Raw genomic sequence first — 10,432 nt, 5'->3', positions numbered from 1 at the left:
AAAACAAACATTGAAAGGCAAGTGCAATGACATTGCCACTACAACCTGTCAACCTGTGGAATAAGGACTGTCAACCAAAAAAGATATTGGCGGGGTGGGGGATTGAGGAAAGGGAGAAGAGAAGAGAAAAAAGAAAAAGAGCAACCTAAGTAACAAGCAAGACTAAAGTCCAGCACTAGGAGCAGCTTTTCAGGGGGTCCCTTCCTGGACAGGCAAGAGGAACAAGTCGTCTTCTCCTTTGAGGCAGGGAAGTTTACCATTAACTGTTCCCTTCTCAGCAGAGCAGCTTAAATAAACATAAAAAGGTTCCCTTTTAAGAAGGGTTCAGTAAAATAGCTAAAGCCCTACCTCAGATTGGGTGGAGGAATTAAAAAAAAGAAGAGAGACAGGGTCTTCACTACATGCAGCGCTCTCTGCAAAAAGAAGACCAACCCTTTTTTTAGAGGCACCCCATCTCCTACTGAAAATTATAGCCTCCTCTGGTTTCTTCTTGGTTAGCACCAGTGTCAGCACTGCCTTATTCCATTATCCCTCCTCTGTCAGCTCTTTTCCCCAAGCCTGGCACTGAAAATAGAAGACTTTTTTAGACTGGGTTTTCCTTTTCAACTCTTGGAATGGATTTAAGCAACCCCAAAAGTGGGATATAGGCACCCTGTCACAATCAGTTTTCATAAGAATCCTTTCCTCTATTTGACATCTTCTTTTCCATCCAGACAAACATTCTCAACCATGGCTGTAAACAGTAGTAGTATTTCAGGTTCCATAGTGTTTCTAGTGCCGATTCAAGCCTCTGGCCTCAATCTTTAAGGCTCTTGGTGAGCTGGTGCCCAACTATGAGACCACCTTTCCTTCTAAGGAAGAGACCTGCAACTCTTTAGGACACACACAGCTGACAGTGCCACAGATGAAGTTCCCAAGATCCAGAGATAAGACAGTACCCAGAGCACCTGTCCATGAAACAACATATTTGAAAAGACAAGAACAAGTTTGAGCTTGGTGAAAGCTTTCCCACAACATCTGAAGCCAAGGAATGACAATATTAGATCAGCAAATTGTAAGGAAAAATGGCAGAATCCATGAAAGCAAAGTGAAGAGTCAACTATTGAGTTTCCTATGGACTCTATGCATTAGATTGTTGCAGCCATTACCTGGTTGTGCAGGGGAGTAGGGTTCCCCTAATTACCTTGCTCAGATTGTGACTTTGGCCACAGGAGGTACTTACCTGATGCTCTTCTCCCACCCTTGCCAACAGGAGGCTGAATAACCCTGATCCTTTCTCTCTCATTAGTCAGGGGAGTAGGACTTGCTGTAGTGGAGAATAAGCTACTTTCCAAGAATGGGTAAAGGCCTGGATCTACAAAGGGACTTCCATGAACCTAGAAAATCACTGGAACAACAATGGGTTCCACAAACTTGACTAAATTCTGGAGGAAATGCATGGGGAGAGATAGGCAGCTAAGAATGGGATCCACAAAAGCCAAAATGTGAGGCAGAGAGGCGCCTAAGCTAGTCAATGGGAGATGCCAAAGAGGGAGGCATGTCCTAAGCCGCACCATTCTCACAGAGTTTGGTGCCTATCTCTGCTTGCAATCCCCAGCCAGGAACCCCTCTTGGAGTCAAACACTTTAGGCACCTAAGTCATTTCTTGCAAGGAGGAGTTAATTGCCTAAGTCCCCACAAAATGGCTGGTGGGGGTGGCCTCCCTTTTTTAATCAAATGCATATCTACAAACTAGGGTATAACTGGCTGGATGGTAGTACTGCTGAAAAGGATCTGGGGGCTATAGTGGATCACAAATTGAATACATCAACAGTGTGATGGACTTCCAAAAAAAAGAATTAAAATGTCATCTGTAAGACATGTGAGGTAATTGTCCCACTCTACTGAGCTCTGGTGAGGCCTCAGCTGGCATACTATGTCCAGTTCTGGGCACCTCACTTTAATAAAGATGTGGACAAATGGAAGAGAGTCCAGAGGAGAGCAACAAAAATGATAAAAGGTTTAGAAAACCTGACCTATGAGGAAAGGTTAAAAAACCTGGGCATGTTTAGTCTTGAGCAAAGAAGACTGAATGGGGACCTGCTAACAGTTATCAAATATGTTAAGAGCTGTTATAAAGAGGATGGTGATCAATTACTCTCCATGTCCAGTGAAGACAGGACAAGAAGTAATCTGAAGCAAAGGAGATTTAGATTAGATAGTAGGAAAAGCTTTCTAACCATAAAGAGTAGTTAAGCTCTGGAGTTGGCTTTCAAGGGAGGTTGTGGAATCCCACCATTGGAGGTTTTTAAGAAAACATGTCAGGGATGGTCTAGGTACACTTGGTCCCCCTGAATGCAGGGGGCTGGACTACATGACCTCTCAAGGTCCCTTCCAGCCCCACATTTCTATGATTCTTTAATCTTTAGCCCAGTGGTTAGGGTATTTAGCTGCCTCCAGGTTCGATAGCCTAGCAACTCAACTTAAAGAAGCCTTGACACCTGCTCAGTCTCTATGGATCACAGTGTTGTTCCTGTGCTTTTCTAGGTGCCTTCAAGTTACGATGCTAAGTGTTGCAATGCCTAAGTCCCTTTGTGAATCTGGCCCAAAGAAATTTACCCTTCCCCACCTGCCTTGCCTCTGAGCAAGTAGGCAGCAGAGGAAGAATTGTGACTGAGGTCACAACTCATTTGCTGGTCTGCTACTGGGCGTCACACATATTTTGTACAAGTACAGAGGCATATTTTGGAAGAGTAGGCCCCCAAAAATTCTTTCTTCAACATTGTTTTACTTGGATGACGATATCATATGGCCCTCTGTCTCTCCTGTAATAGGGACTCCATCGATTATCACGAAAAGAGAGAGCTTTATTTAAAATCTTAAAGTTGTGAGGCATCTGATTTTCTTTTGTTTGATAACACAAATGCTGCAAATGCTACCGCTGCAACTTTCGGAAGTACACTCTAAAAATAACCATATTTTTAACCATATTTTTTTTAAATGTGAAAACGTGATCTGTTTTTCCTGTGGTGAAGAAGGAAAAGTATCACTCAGTTAAAAGTATGTGAATAGCAAAACAGAGTTTGGATAAGAACCACAGTGTTAATCTTTGTATCCAAGAGATGTGTAGATTCATGGGAGTGGCATCCAACCACATAATAAAAGTTATAGACAGCTATAATTACCCAAAGCACATAAGTACCAACATGACATAAGAGAAAATACACATAAATTTAGGAAAACTTGATTAATATTGGCTCAGCATTATAAAGCATAACCATCAAGTATGATCCAATGTAATTATGGTTTGCAAAACTGTAATTTACTCCAATTTGAAAAGGCAATGATACAGGATGTCATAAAAATATAGAGATGCTGCCACCAAAATCATATCAGTACTTCAGCTCTTATATTTTATATTTCATTTTCTGTAAGCCAGTAGATTTGTAATCTATCTGAAAATTCATGCACGAGTCTGAAATAAGTCCTATTCCAGCTGAGCTAAATGTCTGTTGAATTTTAATGAGACAGACTGTCTCTTTTAATATGTGTTTTTGTACAAACTGATTATATTAAAGTATGCTGTAATTGAATTATATGATAGGCTATTATTTAGGAGTTACTTGTTATTTTATTTCTCTGCATAAACATTGTGATTCCTAAATATTTTAAGCAACATGCTTTGAACTAGAAATAGGTAAATTACATAGAGTTGTGAATTCTTCATGTTATTAAAAAGTGAAGGAAGACTTCATTTAAGGCTGTTTGCCTTTTTATTTGTATTTTCATTTCCCCCTATGTGGAATGGTCTTGAACCCAGCGAAAAACAGAAGGTCAAAGTCATTTAATGTCAGTTTAGTCCAAAATAAGCTGCCAGCTTATTGTCATTAGAGATCACTTTTTTTAAAGGTCCAAAATTCTTCATGTAGTCCATATTAACAAACCACCCACAGAGAATTCTGCCCAGTTTCACACAATTGGCTGTCTCTGCTCATGAAATTTCAACTCTGAGTCAGAATGGAGAATGTATTTTCCATAGCCTATGGGAAGGGAGCTCATTTTGGTGGCTGCCTCCATTCAATCTGTCATTTTATGAACAAAGAAGAACTTACATTTCCCCCCCCCCAATGCTACCAGTTCACTCATTTTCAATCAGATGAATATTCTTTCAGTGCAAGACACCCAAGTAATAAAAATGCAAAAATCCCTGGCTAGAAAGATATTTTAGTATGTAAATCGTGCTTCTGAGGACTAAGATGTAGCTTCAGCAAGCATTATAAGAATCAAAAGCATTGCAGCAACAGGTTGCTAGGTCTCAAGGGAGATGGTGAAAGAGGATACCTAATTCTGAGTGAGTCTTGTTAAATTAGCACATGTATCCAGGACCACAGTAATCATTGGCCCAACTCCACCGGTGTCACTAAAACAAGCCATCATTTCTCATGGATGTACATTACCCACAAAAATTGTAAGACAAATGAAAATACAAAACACCTGCATTTACACTGCAGTATGCAAGATAAAATTTAATCAGCCCTCATCTGGTATAATATGATCCCAAGTAGGGGATCAGGAAGAAAAGTCCCCATAATTAGGTTATCAAACGGATTTTAAGCATCCACCATTTTCAAAGAAAGAATAACAGACTGGATGTATTGACAACTCCTGTGTGACAGTTCTTATTGTTGTGACAGTAATCAGACAACAAGGCAGAAGAGTTCTGGAGTGATAAATGATGTTAAGAGGAAAACAAGCCATTTAGCTAAAGGAAGTCATTTGCTTGCTATATTAATGAATAAATATTTTATAATAAACTCATCTATTCAGAACATCTGTGATTCTCTCTGAATATGTAGACAAGGTAGATAAATGTAATACAATTTTCATTAAACCAACAAATAATTTATAATATACTGAAAGCTTTTGACCTCCCAAAAGTCCATTATTCAAGTGTTGGCAGTAAAATCCAAAATTAAAAATAACATACATTGCCTTGTTTATTGTCACCTGCACTACTCCAGCAGACAAAGATTTTTGTTACACAGGTTGTTTTCCATCAAAGGCTGCTAGGAGTGATCTCACATTCCTTTTAATTTAGTATAGCAGATATAATAGATCAAATAAAGATCAGAGAGGGAGGATGAGGGTAGCCTCAATAAAAGGTTATTTTTTAAAAAAGAAAACTTGATGCATTCCCATAAGGAAACAAACTCTCGAAGTTGAAAACAGTAAAGCATTTTGTTTCATCTCAACTTTTGTAAGAAGGTGGGATTTTGTGCCCAAATAGTACCACTTTTCAGCAACACTGTCACATTTCTGTTTGAGGCAAATCCATCAAAATTCATCATTTCCTCAGTACTGTATTCAACAGGAAAATGAAAATTTCCTACTGGATAAAATTTGCAAAGACAGGCAATAGCATATGATTTTGAGTTTGAAAACATGTAATAAAAACTAGTAGTTTTGTTAACTGACAGGCCTAGATAACCTGAGCAGAGGTAGACAGATTAGATTGGACAGACATAACCTGCATTTCTAGATGCACACTACCCTGTAAACTTTTGGGGTCAGGAATGGTCTTTTTGTTCTGTGTTTGTACAGTGCCTAGCACAATGGGGCCCTGGTCTATCACTGGGGCTCTTAGATTCTACCACAGTACAAAGTAATAATGATAATTTACTGTGTGTCAATAGCTGCATCAATAGCACACAGACATTTTCATACATAATCACACTTGTCTCCTTTCTTTACATCAGTGTACCTCCATTATCTTAAACATGGCTACTCCTAATTTACGCCATCATAAATTAAATCTTAATCCAACTCATACCATACAGATGCCATGTAATTACTTCACTACCCCTTTCCCTAACCTAACTCCTTCTCAAAAATCCTGGAAAACCAGATGGGCATTGCAGAAAGTCAGCTTAGTCAAGGCTTAGCTACCCAGACAACTATTTCAGAATAGAAAAGGAGGTCTTGTGGCACCTTAGAGACTAACAAAATTGTTTGTTTATTTCTTTTTATGGATACAGACTAACACGGGGGCTACTCTGAAACCTGTCATTATTTCAGAATAGCTATTCCTTATGAATGCCTTGTGCACATGCTCTAATTCTGAAATAAGCGCATCTACCCATGGATGTAATCAGGAATAGTTAATTAGTTTTAAATTCAAACCATCTCTTATTCCAGATTAATTTTCATGTGTAGACAAGCCTTCAGGCTCCGTTGATTAAGGTGGGAAACAGGTTCCAAAGTCGAGTGCCCATTCAGTGAAATCCTCTGCCTGCAGCCCCTTTACATTTATACCAGTAGGCTATCAGCTCAAGCACCTTAGGCTGGCCTCAGCTGTCAAGGTGTCCCATGAAGATAGATGTGATCACTTATGGAGGCACAATAGGGAGCATTTTTCTGTTCTGCATCCATCTCACTCCCCTGTCTAAAAGCAGAGCAGGATGGCAAGAAGAGGTAGAGAAGTGCAGAGTAGGACTGGTTGAAAAATCAAATTTCATTACATGAAAAATTTAAGAAAAGATTAACATTTTTATTTCATTAAATATTTTCATTTTATCTATTTTTCAATGAAAAACTGTGTTTTTTCTCCATTTTCTCTCCCTTTGAAAAGTTTTCCTCCCTTCTCCAGCTTTATTTTTTTCAGTTTTTTGACACACCCCTCCTTTTCTAATGAAAAAAATGTTTCGGTTTGAATTGTTTGTCAAAAATGGAAACATTTCAACAATCAAAAATATTCTACAAAATTTTTCAATTGTTGGAAAACAGTTTTTCATTAACAAAAGTTATAGTGCCAAAAATTCAGTCATGGTATAGACTAGTGCAGTACCTTTGAAATTGCTATGCTTATACTGTATTTGACCCATAAAGTACATAGTGTTTACAAGTTAAGGCAGATATAAATAATATTCAGTTAATTAATCATCTAACAAACCCTATGGAGCTCCAGCAAATAGTTCATAGGTATGGGCTTTATACCATAGCTGAGGTATTTAATATGTGTACTGAGCCATGATATCTTATCTTTGAATATTTGCTGGTATGCTATAGGGTTTGTTAGATGCTTTCATGATTTTCAAATGGTTTGAGAGATAATATACTCACATTTTATTTCATGCACAAGCAGAACAAAACGGGAATAGAAAAGGAGTACTTGTGGCACCTTAGAGACTAACCAATTTATTTGAGCATGAGCTTTCGTGAGCTACAGCTCACTTCATCGGATGCGCATCCGATGAAGTGAGCTGTAGCTCACGAAAGCTCATGCTCAAATAAATTGGTTAGTCTCTAAGGTGCCACAAGTACTCCTTTTCTTTTTGCGAATACAGACTAACACGGCTGTTACTCTGAAAACGGGAATACAAACTTAAACCTTCTCTCTCAATTTTGGTACGCAGGACTGGGTAGTGGGTACTTCTCCAGTGAAACAACAGGTCATACTTATCCATGTTTACATTTCTGTTAGTTATATACTGCATTTGTATAGTAATTGGTCCTGCATTAGCAGTGGTCTACACACTGTGGCAGTAGAAATATGCAAGATTCTGTCATAATTGTGCAGTATATACAGTATATGACAGTCCCTGGGAACAAATAAATCTAGGAACAGCATATAAAATTGCCATTTGGAAAAATTCAAGGACAAACTTTTAAATAGGTGAGACTAAGGGAAACAGAATATTTTCCACAACTACTCATGTAAATCCCTTTTGCATTAATTAGAACAATCCACACAGGATGAAATGTATGTCTGTAAAGAACCAAAAAATGGTATAGTTATGAATAATATATAGTTTAGATTAATACTTTTCTATGGGTTTTTCATCAGTGATTGGTCATATGGCATGTTTCCTGCTCCCTCACTGGATGCCAGCCTTTTCAGAGGACAATGGCAAATAACTAATGGAGAATAGCTAATCATGCACCTTACAAAATTTGGTAGAAAATTTGTGAAACTTTAGGGATGTGTATACATTGTCACAAATAGCAGCAGCCTTACAAATATTTGCAAATAATTAATAGTATAACCCCCCTTAGACAGAAGCAAATCAAACTCAAGATATTTGTTAGCAAATATATTCATTTTCCCATTACTGAATCAGCTGTGCTGACCAGCTGTAATACACCAGAGGCCTCAACAATGTAGGCTTCCCAACACTGCTATGCCCATGAGATTCCTGTTCTCTGTGGGTAAAAGCATATCTGAATTTCTAAGCCCATTCTGTCCGTTATCGAGATTGCCAACCAGCATGGTTCTGATGATATGGACTGCTACTGACAATGAACTGGATTAAGTTCAAATCATTTCCAGAAGTTCAGTAATGGAAATAGTTTTTTCTAGAACCACTGAGTCACAGATGAAAGGCTTTATTACCAGTTTTCAATTGCCTGAGCCATCTAATCCCCCCAAATTGAACTCTTACTAATATGATGAAGGTATTATCTAAATACATATATAGACTCATACAATCTTTCACAAAATTTTATCAGATATTTTCAAACAGAAATATTAAGTAGTTAAAGAAAGCATTGTTAAAGTGTGTTTTTGAAGGAAAACAAAGAAAACAGCCTGAAGGCAAAAAAGAGAAGGAAAGTTATGTTCAGTTAAAACTGCTTTTTTCCTCTACAGAGGGACACATTTAATATGCTTTGCAGACTGTAAATTGAGATTTAAATTAAATAAAACACAACACATATAGATGAATGTTTTTAAAATGAAAAATGCTCTGACAATTTAATTTCTATGTTATTGACTATATTTTAGATCTAATTTCAAGTACTTTTTTTTTTAAATATTTACATGTTGTCATTATTGGCCCCCAAAGCAATTTACTTGTGAGCTGTTAACATGAGCTGGAAAGCAATTAACATAAAAATCTGAAGCCTGTATTTTCATTTTTAAGACTTCAAAGTGTAGGAGTCATCTGAAGACACACACACCTACAACTGCAAACAAATTAAAGGTGTGTAAGAGTGTAGTTATTAAAAACCTAAAAATAAAAGGTGTAGTACCAGTAACAAACATATGAGAATTGCCTACATAAAATAATTAAAAAGTCAGGCTTTTTCAAATATATTTGATTGCATCAGGTTACATTATGTCCTGTGACATGAATTAACCTGACATATGCATAACAGCATACACAGGAGACAACACTGAATTAAAAAATGATTGGCTGTGCTAATTAGTATATTTAGCACTTGGGAAACAGGAAGGGAGGGAAAAGAACATATTATACAGAAAAATGTATTTGAAGAACTGATCCGGATTTTGCTCCACCAGAATGAAAAGAATCTCGGTATCATATATCTCTGTACTTCTCATTGTCCCATTTACAAGATGTTAATGGCTGCTTCATGGTGTCTCCTATCCTATTCAGAGCGCCTGTTACTCTCTAAGGTGCCACAAGTACTCCTTTTCTTTTTTAGAGTTCTCTATTCATTCAGATTCATTCTAGAACACTCAGTTTTACTTTCACTTCTAAACAGAAAACTCATAACTCAGATTGATAGTATATTAAAATAGTTCTTAGCTATGAGTATACCGCTGAGAATATTCCCATGCAAGTAGTGGGCACCTTCACCTCCCATTGACTTCCATAGCTGTTGAGGGCATTTACCTTGTCAAAGGAGCTATGGACCACACAAGATCAGGCCCACTATCTCATTCCTTTTTTGCCCCAGCACATAAATACGGAAACCAAGAGATTATAGGGGTAACATCTTTGTTAGACACAAATATGCCTATGACAAAAATATGTTAGAGAGATAATGTTCTCTAGCAAATGTAAAAAGGTGAGGCTCCTCATTATAATTATAAACTACCTTTGCAATGCAGTCCTAGTGTCCAACCCTGGTGCCCCTCCAGTTCCACTGAGGTCAAAGAGAGCTATGTGCATAGAGAGCCAACAGATTCAGGCCTTTCATTTAATAATGGTGAATTTTTAAAGAAGTTACCAGTATCTCAAAAATATTAGAACTTAGGAATTGCCCACACAATTGCCCACACATATGCTTATCAAAGCAGTCAACTTCTTCGAACAACAATTCCACTTTACGCTGAAGACAGAGAATCATCTACTTAGCATTTATTGACTCCAAACTTGTTTGGTAATAGTTCCAAAATGCCTTTTTAAAATATTTTTCAATATAGCTACAAACTACAGTGAAACTGTAACTGTCCAAATCTATGGGACACTTCCATCTTTTAACTCAGTTAAGCAATCTCTAATAGGAAATGTTTCTGCCCTGGTATTTGGTAAACAGCCCAGGATGTCAGTCTGCATGTTGCTCATCTATTGATAACACTACTTACAAAATGCGTAAATTAAGACCATTCTGATACTAATGACTTGTAGATTGAAATTGGCTGCTATATTAAGCATCTCACAACATGGAGGTCATTTCTATTTCACCAAAATCCCTAAGAGAATGCAAT

The sequence above is a fragment of the Lepidochelys olivacea genome (genome assembly GCF_965140295.1).
Source record: "Lepidochelys olivacea isolate rLepOli2 genome assembly, chromosome: 5".
Taxonomy (NCBI): Eukaryota; Metazoa; Chordata; order Testudines; family Cheloniidae; genus Lepidochelys; species Lepidochelys olivacea.
The sequence above is the reverse complement of the archived record's forward strand: the minus strand, read 5'-3'. Positions refer to the sequence as shown.